Source organism: Heteronotia binoei, chromosome 3, assembly GCF_032191835.1.
Source record: "Heteronotia binoei isolate CCM8104 ecotype False Entrance Well chromosome 3, APGP_CSIRO_Hbin_v1, whole genome shotgun sequence".
Classification (NCBI taxonomy): Eukaryota; Metazoa; Chordata; class Lepidosauria; order Squamata; family Gekkonidae; genus Heteronotia; species Heteronotia binoei.
The window spans coordinates 148100183-148114254 of record NC_083225.1 but is presented as its reverse complement, the minus strand read 5'-3'; positions in this window follow the sequence as shown (position 1 = coordinate 148114254).

Below are 14072 nucleotides of genomic sequence, written 5' to 3'. Positions count from 1 at the left end.
TCCTTCCATAGGAAATAATGAAGGATAGGGGCACCTTCTTTTGGGGCTCATAGAATTGGACCTCCTGGTCCAATCTTTTTTAAAACTTGGGGGGTATTTTGGAAAGAGGCACTGGATGCTATACGGAAAATCCGATGCCTCTACCTCAAAAAACAGCCACCCAGAGCCCCAGATACCTGCAGATCAATTCTCCATTATTTTCTATGGGAATAAGTCTCCATAGAGAATAATAGAGTTCCCAGCACACATTTCCCTCCACTCCCCCCGCTTTCTGATGACCCTGAAGTGGGGGTAGGGCCTCCAAACCGGGGGATCCCCTGCCCCCACCTGGGGATTGGCAACCCTAGTACCAGTGTCAACTTACTTGTACCTAAACAAAACACCCAATTATGCTACTGTTAGTTGCTCAAATATTTCAGTATGTACAAGTACTTGAGGAGGACAGTGCCTTTTTTAAAAAAGAGCAGAACCTTTTTCTACAGTGTCTGTCAAATATACATTTCATATTGAAACAGGCCATTTGTTCCACCCCACCCCACCTCCCATGAATTGCTCAGCATTTTGCCCAGGGTGTTGGTGCTTCATGTCTTTGTTCAGCCCAGATCTGACAGTTTCTAATATATACAGGGGTCATTTTCAGAAAAATAGGTGGTGGAGCTCATCCAGGGATTGTTATGCAGCTGCACATACTATTCAATGGACAAGGAGGTGGAACTCTCAGAAGGAGGAGGTGGAACTCTTAGAAAGGTTCAGGAGTTGTGCTCCTGTGAGCGCCCACTGAATCTGAGGCCTGCATATATATATTTTTAAAGTTGATATTTATGTTGGACTGCAGAAAAATATCCAACTGTTAACTGTTGCTAAAACACTTTAATGTTTATGTTCCTGATTTTCACTGTCAGCATATTTGTCAACACCAAGCCAGGATCATTTTGTCCTGCAACCATTTAAGCAGTTTATTCCAGTGACAGAACTATAGCAGCCGTTTTCTTTTATTTGTTTGTTAATTTGTTAAAAATCAATGTTAGCTAATCTCAAGATTTGTAAACAATACTGAGGTTAAAATGAGAGAAGCCATTCAGGGAGAGAGGGCAGTGAATGTTATAGACAGTCTGGTAGGCCCATGGAGGACATTCTTTATTATGGACTACAAATGGGATACCAACACAGCCAGACTATATTGCTTTAAAGTGCTTAAATCTCTCTATCCTACTCTGCATTACATAGAAATATATTCCCCACTGATTTCAACAAGTTTTATTTACTACTAACTGTTTTAAGAACCATTGTATTTTTATCCTCCAGTTCCACAGTTTGAAGTGACATGAGACTACTAGAGAATGAACTGTGGAACAAACAAACATTACTTATCTCTTCACAACTTTTACTCAATGTTGATGCTGCTGACCTTATTCTCAATTGCTTCCCTTCTCACATCACTCATAGAATACTTTGGTTCCCAGTTTGGTATTGTGGTTAAGAGCAGTGGACTCTAATCTGGAGAACGGGGTTTGATTCTTCACTTCTTCACATAAAGTCAGCTGGGTGGCCCTGGGTCAGTTACAGCTCTCTCAGAATTCTCCCAACCCACCCACCCCCCTACCTCACAGCATGTCTATTGTGAGGAGAGGAAGGGAAGGGGATTGTAAGCTGCTCCAAAACACTGATGGGTAGTGAAGGGTGGGGTATAAAACCAACTCTTCTTCTTCATCGTCATTAACCCTGTTCTCTTGCATGAACACCAATAGAGGCTCCATCAGAATTATTCAGAGGTCCATCAGTCACTATTAGCCACAAGGTATAGATGGAACTCTTTGTCTGGGTCAAGTGATGCTCTGTATTCTTGGTGTCTGGTGGGGGGGCAACAGTGGGAGGCCTTCTAGTCCTGGCCCCACTGGTGGACCTACTGATGGCACCTTGTTTTTTGACCACTGTGTGACAGAGTGTTGAACTGGATGGGCCTGATCCAACATGGCTTCTCTTATGCTCTTATGACTTTTGCATTTTATGTTCTTATGAACATTTGCCAAAGAGGTGAATAGGGAGATCTGATAATACAACTTTATATTTCTTTATTTATTTAACAAATTCATTAGCCACCTTTCTACCATATGGAACTCAAGGAGGCATAATGTAAACAGAGCAAAAACTTTCTTGGCTTCCCCTCCTGTGGCATCCTGAAATCTTTCCCCTCCTATACTGTTCCTGGGCAAAGGGATTCTTCCATGCATCAGAAATGTGTCACTGCAAGGAAACAATTCTTTCTTGTGAGAGGGTTCCAAATAAATGGTTTCTGTGGAACTCCAACTAGATATTGAAGATGCTTCCAGTGGATAAAGTTGATAAAAGGCTTTGTTGATGGGGTACCACCATCTTCCCATCCATTGTCTGCCTGGATTCTACAGCTCAGTAAGAAAACCTGAAGAAGCAAGAATCTTTTCTCATTGGGCATCTGCTTGCCACCTTTGCCTGCACTGATTCCCTAGCTGATACCCTCAGCAGCATGGATGGGTGGAACGGGGACACAAGCAGATGAACTAGGTTGCAAAGCAGTGCTGGTACAGGATATGGCACTGGATTCAGAAATATCCCTTGTGTTTGTTATGAAAGAGTGAGAATTATCACTGCAAAACAAACCTGAAGTGGAGCGGATCGATCTCTGTTCTCATCTTGGCACTGAAAGGGACAAGGAACTTCAACAATGTTATGTTAAATCATTTTTTTGTCATTTCTTAAGCCTGTGCTTATATTCTGTTAACAAGATAGAATCCCAAACAATTTTGTTTTCCCTGGAGCTATTTTTATTTAAGTGAAGCATTTCACATTATGCCACAATCATTTACCTTCAATAGCAGCAGACGATGCTGATTGCAGCAAGTTAAGCATAGATGCTCCATTTGGCTGTTTGGCTTCTTACATGTCAATTATTCAAAGCCTCCAGAGATTTAATTTGGAGGAAAAAACCCTTCAATCTTGAGACTGCCGTTTCTGAACCAGGGCGACCTTTTGCTAAAGCTTCCACAATGAACAAGTTAAACAACTGACTGTGGGACAGTATTTGTGCAAAAGTGCACGAACTGCTCTGCTAGACTGTACACAGTCCCTACATAAACTTTTTTTGAAACATGGAAAAATGAGTGGTAATAATTGAAAGATGTCAGGCAGATCAGCAAAACAATTTTCACTTCTGACACGCTAATGAAAAGTTTCTGTAATGTTTCATGTAAAACACAAGGCACACAGTAGCTCTAGTGGAGTATCTGTAACTGCCTGTCTACCGGTATAGCATTATTACACGGTGCAGACTCCAAATGGAGAAAACTCACTGCACTGAGAAAATCGGTATATTAGGGAGAAGGGTTTTAGATTAGCTTCCTTTCTTAGCTGTAGAGATTTTCCCCCCCAGGAAATAACATTTAAGATTATGTCCACCATCTGTGGCAATGTGGATCATGTAAAGCTAATGCTTAGTTTTATAAGAAAGCGATGTGCTACAGCATCTGATTGTTTCGATGTGCAACCTATACTGTGGACAAGAGGCTACTGTTAGGACAAGAAATTTGAAGGAGGCAGACTTTGAAGGGCAGCCATGAAGGAGCTAGAAACAATTCAGAAGTATAAGGAATTGTCACTGAGGACCATGATTAAGATAACTCACGCCACTATATTCCTCATTACTATGTAAGGGTGTGAAAACTGGACAACGAAGAAAGCTGACACAAAGCAAGTTGATTCCTTTGAAATGGGTGTTGGATAACATGGACCACAAAAAAAAAAAAGTGGGTTCCAGATCAAACCAAGTCTGACCTCTCCCCAGAAGCTAAAATACTTAAACGGAGGCTATCATACTTTGGTCGCATTACGACGAAATTGACAAGACTCAATAAAAGAAGCCACAGCCCTCAGTTTGCAAGACATGGGAATGGCTGCTAATGATAGGATGTTTTTTTTGGGGGGGGGGAGTCATTAATTAATAGGACCACCATAAGTTGTAAGCAACTTTTAACACACAACACACATCTGGAAGGGGCTGTGGCTCAGTGGCAGAGCATCTGCTTGGCATGCAAAAGGTCCCAGCATTTCCAGTTAAAGGATTGGGAAACAGGTGATTGTAGAGACCTCTGCCCTGGAGAGGAGCTGCCAGTCTGAATAGAAACTACTGACTTTGATGGTAAAGGGTTTGAATCAGTATAAAGCAGCTTCATGTGTGTTTAAGTGTTCATCTGCAAATGGATATATATTTGCACCTTGTGCCTTCACATCATGATTCACAGAAGGAAATATTAGCAATACTGGAAAGGTACACCCTTTTCACACAGATTATACAAGCTATTCTGTTCTTTTATGTAATTGTTGCCTAGGTCCAAAGATCCTATCCAATCACCAGAAGACTGTAGTCCAGACCCAGGGCTTTCCATAGCACTGAGAATGGCATTTTCCTCAATAAACTGCTCCCCAATATGGCCGCTGATTGACTTTATAGAATCCTTTCAGCCTAGCAGATGACGTTGCAGAGTCATTCTTATGGCCTGATCCAATGACTGACTGCACCAGAGAGAAGGGCTACTAGAAGCGACAAAGAGGCTCCAGCATCCGTGATAGGATGCCGCTTGATGTCAGGGTCCCAACCTCAGTTCAAACACTGGTCTTCCTGCAGCTGTGATGATGACAATGAACTTCAACACAGCTGAGCTACGCAGAGGATTTTTGCTGGCTGGGCTGGGGATCTGGGAAGAGACTGATGGCCCTTTAAACTGCATCTTGAAGGCTTTTTATCAATCTCAGAGCCATGCAGCAATCCTGACTGATTGTTCCCTCATAGCAAAGGCAAGTCAGTCTTCTTAGCTCCCCCAGCAGACACAAAACCCGCCAGAGGAGGAGAACTTAGGTCTTAATAATGAATTTAGTCATCTTTTACATAATAGGATGAGTGTGTGGATTCAAATTAAAAGTGCCATCTGTTAATCAAAGTGTATATATAGCATGACACAGAATAATGTGTTGTCTGTTTACTTGCAAATGTTATTTTGAAAGTGTGTCCTAGTCCTGTCAGCAAAATGTATGAATCACTCATATGCTGATATGCACGCAGTATGTGCTGCTTTCCAAACATGTTTCCCACAAATGCTGTCTTTGAAACAGCAATCTCCTAATTTGGACATGATTGTCCATTCCCTTTATAACCAAGAAATTGCTTGGAAGGCCAACAAGGCATTGATATTTGCAATCGCCTTATATTATTGAAGGGAGAACTTTTATTTTAAGAGCAACAACAAAGAGACACAGAATTCATTTCAAGAAGCTATTGGCTATACTCCATTCTATATTATTAAGAAAGTAAAAGAAAGAGTGGGGCATTGCTGAAAGTTTTAGCAAATATTTTAAAAGCCTCATTTTTTTTCCTTCGTGGGGACATGTTTATGGGGAGTCATAGCATCTTTTCATGGCAGGGAGATAAGTGTTATTTCCCTTCATGCCATGAAAAGATTCAGATGCCCATTTCCATCCACTAAAAGTGCCATCCTAAGGGCATGTTCCTGAGAATAAGTCCCATTGAATAGACCTGAGTAGGCTTCTGAGTAGACTTGCTTAGGACTGCACATTAAATTTCTGCTAAAGGGACAGGTCATTTTCCTTGGCCAGCTGGCAGCCCTAAAACACTAACAATGTGCAGTATGAAAATTCCATATTAGAATTTATGGGTTGGCAATGCAGAATCACAGTCTTTAATGTGAAGAACTAGTATAGTAAAGGGTTCAGTTTTGGACTACAGTCTAGAACGGGGCTCAATTCCACTCTACCATGAAGTTTACTGGGTAACTTCAGGAGAGTCATGGTTTCTTGACCTAATCTACTTCACAGGGTTGCTGTGAGGATAAGATGGGTGGGGGGAGAACCATGTATGCTGCACTAAGGCCCTTAAAGAAAAAGCAGGATAAAAAAATTAATAAGCAGATAAATATTTGTGAGCTGGCAGACGTTTTATTGAAGTTCATATGAGTGAAGAGGTTATGGGAAAATACTTACCTCACAGATGAAGCCAGAATGCAAATGGTTATTTAACATGCAAAGTATTTGCCAGCAGATCTTTGTTTAAGAAGTATCTCAATAAATACATTATTCATGGGTCAAGGATAATTCAGCATTTCATCAACAGCAGTCAAAAGAAAGTCAAATAAACAGAATTAAAGGAGTCTAGAAGAAAAAACAAACAATATCCTAGGCAACCGCAGCACTTTACTTCCTTTGTTCCTGTCACTTTGGTGTTTAAGCATTAGTTCCAATATGTAATTGACCACATTATATAGGAATGGTACAGTATAAGATCTTCCTCCCAAGCCCTACTCTCTGTGCCTCCACTTGCAGAAGTAGGGTGAGTGGTGATCAGAGACAGGGCTTTTTGAGTGGTGGTACCTCACTTCTGGATAGTCCTCCTCTTGAGTCTTGCCTGGCAACTACCTCACTTGCTTTCAGGCATCAGGCCCAAACATTTGTTTTTACTTACACTTTTAATTAAGGTGTCCCATCTCTCCCCACCCCCCCATTTTTATTGGCTGCTTTCAGCCAGAGGACGGTTTTGTGCATATCATTTTAGACTGCTGAATATTGTTTTATGTTCCAGACTTGCTTTATGGATTGTTTTAACACTGATATTTCTTATATTATTGTTCTTATGATTTGTATTGGTTTTACTTTGTAAGCTATCTCAAGCAGGTCCCTGAAGAGAAGAAGAGTAGGTTTTTATCCTCTACTTTTTTCTGCCTGTAGCTCCGTGGCACAGAGTGGTAAAGCTGCAGTACTGCAGTCTGAGCTCCCTGCTCATGACCTGAGTTCGATCCCAGCAGAAGCTGGGTTCAGGTAGCTGGTTTAAGGTTGACTCAGCCTTCTGTCTTTCCAAGGTCAGTAAAATGAGCACCCAGCTTGCTGGGAGGAAAGTGTAGATTACTGGGGAAGGCAATGAATGGCAAACCACCCTGTAAAAAGTCTGCCATGAAAATGTTGTGAAAGCAACGTCACCCCAGAGTTGGAAACGACTGGTGGTTGCACAGGGGACTATCTTTTTTTTCTCTAACTTTCTCAAAGTGACTTACAATCACATTCCCTTCCTCTCTCCACAACAGGCACCCTTGTGAGGCAGGTGGGACTGAGAGAGTCCTGAGAGAAAACTGATTGGTCCAAGGTCACAGCAGGCTTCATGTGGAGGAGTGGGGAATCAAACCCAGTTCTCCAGAATGGGGTCTACCCCTCTTAACCACTACACCACACTGGCGGTATATCAGTTTGTAAATAAATAAATACATTATGTTGTTAAATATTCTTCCACATTTTTGAAATGGAAATACTGATATTTCATGACTTTAGAACATTAAGGGTCAATATATCTGAAAGCACTGTGTTGAGGATGGTTTTTATGTTTCCATGTTTTTATTGAATTGAATAAATACTTTAAATGCCATTTTAATGTTTTTCTTCAAATTATGTGCCGATGTTCACTGTCTTGTGGACTGTATTTGAATCGAAAGAGAGCATACATTTAAAAAAAATTGTGGCAATGGCACAGTAAGGGAAAGCCGCTTTAATGTAGTTATGCCCCCAGTTTGGAACAGCCTACAGAGGGAAACCTATCTAATCAGCTTACCATGGACCTTTGATTGAAACTTTATTTTATTTAGAGACTTGACAAGTAGCTGCTGTTATTATTTTATGGAACTGTGAGTGACTGATCTCCTTTTTGGCTTTCTGTTTTTGTTGTAAAGCTGACACAAAATTTGAAAATGTGACAAAGTTCGCAAATATCACCTTCAAAATTCAGCATTTTAATTCTGGACTCAATACTTTTTTTGCTGGTTGAATGAATTAACATAAATCTGCACATATTTGCTAGAGGCAACCCACCTCTTCCTGTTGGCCCTATTATAGCTAATGCACTTTTACTAGGAAGGTAGAACCACATTCATCTTGGTATCATCCAGCAGCCTTTATTAGATTGTCTTCTTCCTCAGATTTCACCTTCTGTGGGAAAGTCTTCTGCATAACTGAGACTTAGATAACATATGTGTAATGTACTGGGAGACGAGACGTGGTGAAGACTTCAGGCTTTATTCGCTAGTACATTACGGAACTGGGGAACACGCGGCCGGGTCCGCCAATATATACAAACACCCCGGAACAACCCCCCCCGCTGGCCAGCCCAATCCTGGCCAGTTAAACTTCCCGCGCTTGACATTGATTGGCCGTGACTTTCCCCGCGCTGTGCCTGGTCGCCCGAGGACGCGCGGCGCGTGTGTAGAGTCCGATACTCTACACTCCTCCCCCCCTAGTTCAGACCACATAGTCCCGGAGGTATGCTGGTGCTCTCCGTTCCCGTGTCGATCTCCTCGGGGTCGCTCGTGGAGCTGGGTCTGGTTCTGGTGTGGGCGATGCCGCTCTTGGTTGTGGGACGCTGGGGTCTGCTTCTGGCTCCGGCTCTGATTCGGTGTCTCTGGGGGCATCATAAGTAGGTAGTTCCTGTATTGGCGGGGCCCCCCCCGGCGCTTCTGTTGCTAGCTGTTCCCTATTCCCTGCCTCCTCCATTTCTTCGGGTAGGGTGCGGCGGCGCAGCTGATCTATGTGCCGTCTTAGTACCTGGCCCCCCTCGGTGGTCACCTCGTATGACCTGGAACCTGTCACCCTGAGGACTCTCCCCGCGACCCAATCGGGGCCGCTTGCGAAGTTCTTCGCGTATACAGGGTCACCCGGAAAGAACCCCCGCACTGCCTCCCGGACCTCTGGGGACCCGCGGACCTCGGGGGGCCGGTCTGGGTGCAGCCTGTCTAGACGGGTTGTCAGTTTCCTCCCCATGAGCAGTTCCGCGGGGCTGGATCCCGTTATAGGGTTTGGGGTGATCCTGTTGTGGAACAGGAAGGCTGAGAGGCGGTGGTCCCAATCCCCCTGTACTATTCTCCCCAGTGCTTCCTTGGTGGTCCGCACCATCCGCTCCGCCTGGCCGTTGGTTGCCGGATGGAATGGTGCGGACCTTATGTGTCGTATGAGGTACCTCTCCGTGAACTCCCGGAATTCCCGGGAGGTGAAGGCCGTTCCGTTATCCGTCACCAGGGTGTCTGGGATCCCGTGCGCGCATAGGACCTTCCTGAGTGCTCGGACGGCTGCCGCCGTGGAGGTTGAGGCTACCGGAATCACCTCTAACCATTTTGTGTAGGCATCCACAAGTATAAAAAAGATCTGGCCCTGATACGGGCCGGCAAAATCTAAGTGGAGGCGGGACCATGGCCGCCTGTTAGACTCCCATCTGTGGACCGGGGCTGACGGGGGATCGGGCCGGGATTCTTGGCAGGGTTGGCACCTCCTCACCCACCCCTCAATTTCCTCATCCATGCCCGGCCACCACACATAACTACGGGCCAGGGCTTTCATCCTCACGATGCCCGGGTGGGTCTCGTGGAGGTCTTCCAGTACCTGTTTGCGCAAGGGGGGGGGAACCACCACCCGGCTGCCCCAAAGCACGCACCCCTTGTGTGTCGAAAGCTCGTCCTTCCTGGACGCGAACGGTCTGAACACTTCTTCCACTTTGCCTGCCGGCCACCCCCTCCCCACCCAGTCCCTGACCCGTGCCAGGATGCGGTCCCTCCCTGTCGCCCGGGCCACCTCTGCCGCGTGCAGTGGGCGCTCAGGGAGAGATTCAATGAGCATTACCCCGTGTGCGGGGGCGGGATCGGGTTCTGTTATGGGGAGCGGCAGGCGGCTGAGGGCATCGGCGTGTCCCATGGCTTTGCCCGGGCGGTGTACCAGTTCATACGTGTAGGAGTTCAGGAACTGGTTCCACCTCAGGACCCTCTGGGATAGGATTTGGGGGGTCTGACGGTCTGAAGCTAGGAGACCCAGGAGCGGCTTGTGGTCAGTGGCGATGGTGAAACGCCTACCGTAGAGGTAGTCGTTGAACTTGTGCACCCCCGCCACGATCGCCAGGGCCTCCTTATCGATTTGAGCGTAGTTCCGCTCCGCTGGGGATAGGGTCCGTGAATAGTATGCTACTGGCACTTCCCTCCCGTCCGGGAGTTGGTGCCCCAAGACCGCTCCCACCCCGTAGGGGGAGGCGTCGCAAGCCAAGATCAGTGGCAGGGTTTCATCATAGTGGTGCAAAACCGCGTTCGAGACCAATAGGTCCTTGACTGCCTGGAACGCCGCGGCTTGGCGCTTCCCCCAGACCCACGGGGCTTGTTTATCAAGCAAACGGTGTAACGGTTCCGCCACGGCGGCCTTGTGGGGCAGGAACGAGTGATAAAAATTCAGCAAACCCAAAAAACTTTGTAGCTCCGCTTTGCTTTTGGGAGCGGGGGCCTGCACAATGGCCCTAGTCTTGTCCTTAGTCGGGTGAATTCCAGCCGCGTCCACGGCGAATCCCAGGAACTCCACCCGCGGAACCCCCAACAGACATTTTTCCTTCTTCACTTTCAACCCCGCCGCTTGGAACCTCCGGAGGACCTCTCGCAGGCGGCCTTTGAACTCTTCTTCGTTCGGGGCGGCGATTAAAACATCATCGAAGAAGGGTTGCACTCCGGGAATTCCTTTAAGGAGAGAGTCCATTATGCTTTGGAAAATTCCCGGAGCCACGCTCACCCCGAACTGCAATCGTTTAACTCTAAACGCCCCCCTGTGGGTCACGATCGTCTGCGCCTCTGCTGTCTTAGCGTCGACTGGCAGTTGCTGGTATGCCTGTGCTAAGTCCAGCTTGCCAAAAACCCGTGCCCCTGCGAGTGTCGATAGTACATGGCTGACTACTGGGACTGGATACGGGTTATCCTGGAGCGCTTTGTTGATCGTGCACTTGTAGTCAGCGCAGATCCTTACGTCCCCGTTCGGTTTCACTGGCGTTACAATGGGGGTCTCCCAAGCCGCATAAGTTACAGGCTCCAAGACGCCCTGGGCCGTGAGGCGATCCAGTTCTGCCTCAATTTTCGGCTTTAGGGCAAACGGGACGCGCCTCGCTTTGAGCCGTATGGGCCGGACCATGGGGTCAATCGGTAGGGTGATGGGCGGCCCCTTGTAGCTCCCCAGGGACCCATCGAAAACCTCGGGGAACTCCTGGCAGACCCCTTCGAAGTTGCTGGCCTGCACGTGCTCCACCCCTACCAGCTTGATCCCCAGTGGTTGGAACCAAGCTAACCCCAGAAGGGTGGTCAGTTGGCGCTTGACCACCAGTATGTCTAGGGGCCCCTTAAAGCTTCCCCTCTCCACATGCACCTGGGCCCACCCCACGACGTGAACCGGGTTTTTCTGGAAGTCCCTCAGTACGAAATCCGCTGGCCTCGTTTGGAGGCGGCGGCGGGGGCATAGTCTCGTAAGGGTCTCCTCTGAAATTATGGAGATCGAGGAACCTGAGTCTACTTCCATGACGCAGGGGGCGCCCTCGATCCGGACAGACATTTTGACCTTGTCCGGGGCTGCGAGGGGCAAGTTCAGTACCTGCAAGCTGGTGGATGCCGTCGTGTGGGTGTCCATGGAATCGTGATGCGCTGACGGTGGTCGACGGCTGCTCTTGGCCCGGCAAGCCCGGGCGATGTGGCCCATCTTCCCACAGCTTCTGCAGTCCAGGTTTCGGTACGGGCAGTCCCTCCTTTCGTGGGGGTCGCTGCGGCTGGCGCACTTGGAGCTGGGGTTGGTGGGGGCCCTCTCCGTCGCTCGTTGTCTCGCGGGGACCCGAGTTTCTGTCCTCTGTGGCCGTCGGAGCTGGAACGCTTCTTCCTCTGCTCGGTCCTCTGGTCCCATTTCTTCTTGGTGTACTGCCTCTCCCCGCGGCTGGCCATACGCCTTGGTGGCCCTCTCGAACGCCGTCACCTCGTTGAAGGCTTGTTGTAGGGTGAGCTCCTCCTTTGCGAAGAGCTTCTGCTGCAGTCGCTCGTCTCGGAGGCCCCAGACGAAACGGTCCCTCAGGGCTTCGTCCCTCTTGTCGAAACTGCAGTTCCCGGCGATCTGCCGAAGGGCCGCCAGGTAGACCGCCGCTGTCTCCCCCGACTTCTGGTCCCTCTTGTGGAAGAGGAATCGGTGGGCGACGATGGACGGTTGGGGCGAAAAGTGGCCCGTGAGGAGTCTCACGACCTCCCCGTAGGTCCTCTCAGTCAGCTTCGCCGGAGCGGAGAGACCCCGTGCGATCTCGAAGGTTTCTTCTCCACAGACGCTCAGCAGGACGTCTCTCTTCCTGTCGTCATCTTCGATCAGGTTCGCACGCAGGTAGCATTCGACCCTTTCTGTGTAGGTCTCCCATCTCTCGGGGTGCTCCGGGTTGAATTCCGCAAGATGGCCCGTCATTACACTTGGGTTCGCCATGGCGGCGGCGGGCTGTGCGATCCTGCGGTCTCCGCCTTCCTCGTCTCCGGCCAGGTCTGGTTCCCCTCGGGCGGCCGGACCTAGCTCGATCCCATCCTCGTCGCCAGTGTAATGTACTGGGAGACGAGACGTGGTGAAGACTTCAGGCTTTATTCGCTAGTACATTACGGAACTGGGGAACACGCGGCCGGGTCCGCCAATATATACAAACACCCCGGAACAACCCCCCCGCTGGCCAGCCCAATCCTGGCCAGTTAAACTTCCCGCGCTTGACATTGATTGGCCGTGACTTTCCCCGCGCTGTGCCTGGTCGCCCGAGGACGCGCGGCGCGTGTGTAGAGTCCGATACTCTACAATATGACTGCAGTGCAAGTTAGCAGGTTCTAGCGCTGGGAAAATTGGACCACTAGTTCTATTGCAGTAGCTCTGGCATCTAGTTCAAATGTTTGGTGGGGCACATAGTACAGAGTAGTCAATATTATACCTCAGAGTGAGTTAGAGTTGGGGTCTTCAACCTTTTGAACCTGTGGGCACCTTTGGAGTTCTCACACAGGGTGGTGGGCATAAGTACAAAATGGCTGCCACGCAGGCCCAAGTGCAGGGGAAAAGAGGGGTAATTGTAAAAATACACTGAGAAAGAGAAGTAACAGAATAAAACCAACACTGTAGTGGCAATTGCAACTGAAATTATATTTACCAATCAGATCTCCAGTGACCAATCAGAGGCCCTGCAGGGCAAAAGCCCCTCCTTACACCACCCAATTTCTAATAACAGTGGGTACTAGAGGAGGAGGAGGAGATGGATAGATTTATACCCTGCCCTTCGCTCAGAGTGGTTTACAATCTCCTTCCCTTCCTCTCTCTGCAACAGATACCCTGTGAGGTAGATGGGGGCTGAAAGAACTCTCTCAATAACTGCTCTTGAGATAACAGCTCTTTGAAAACTGTGACTGACTAAGGTCACCCAACAGCTGCATGTGAAAGAGTGGGAAATCAAGTGGTACAGTGGATAACAGAGGTGCAACCAAAGTATAATCTAATAAATTTGTGAGAACAATATTTGAGTTACTTGCATGGACATCTGGAATTTTTCATCATGCTTACTACACTGTGGTTTTAATAATAGGCAAAATATCTATGAAATAAATCTTATACATCTTTTATCTTTCAGGATTTTTAAAAATTGATTTTCAAATCAAGTAGATCAGTCTGCAAGCAGATAAAACACTTTATTCTTGGTTCTGGCAATTTCGTTCTTCAAATTATTTTTAAATTGTATCTATATTTGAACAAGGTAAGCATGGGAAAATGTTCTGTTGTAAATATGATATCATTTTAGTGAAATGACCAGTTCATAATTCTTTAAAGTAGGAGGAAATATAAAATACATTATCATAAGATGGATTTATAGTAACACTTAAAGAATACTTACTTTGTCACAGATGTCCATGATAACTAGTAACAGTAAAAGGGGTCTATCATCATTTAATAAAACTCAGGTGGTTGACAGAACCTTGATATCTGAAACTGTTTGGGAGATAGCAGTCCTGTTATGTTAATGAAGTAGCACTGAAGTCCCACCCCCCTCTCATTCTCATATCTTATACAATAGTTGAGCATTGAAACGAGCGCCAAGGTTTGTGTTGGCTTCCAAAGAATAATTTCATGGTTTCTTCCTTACCTTTCAGGTAGCCAATAGACCACCCTGGAAGAAAACTCCAGACCCCAAATGTTTTGGAAAGAGATTT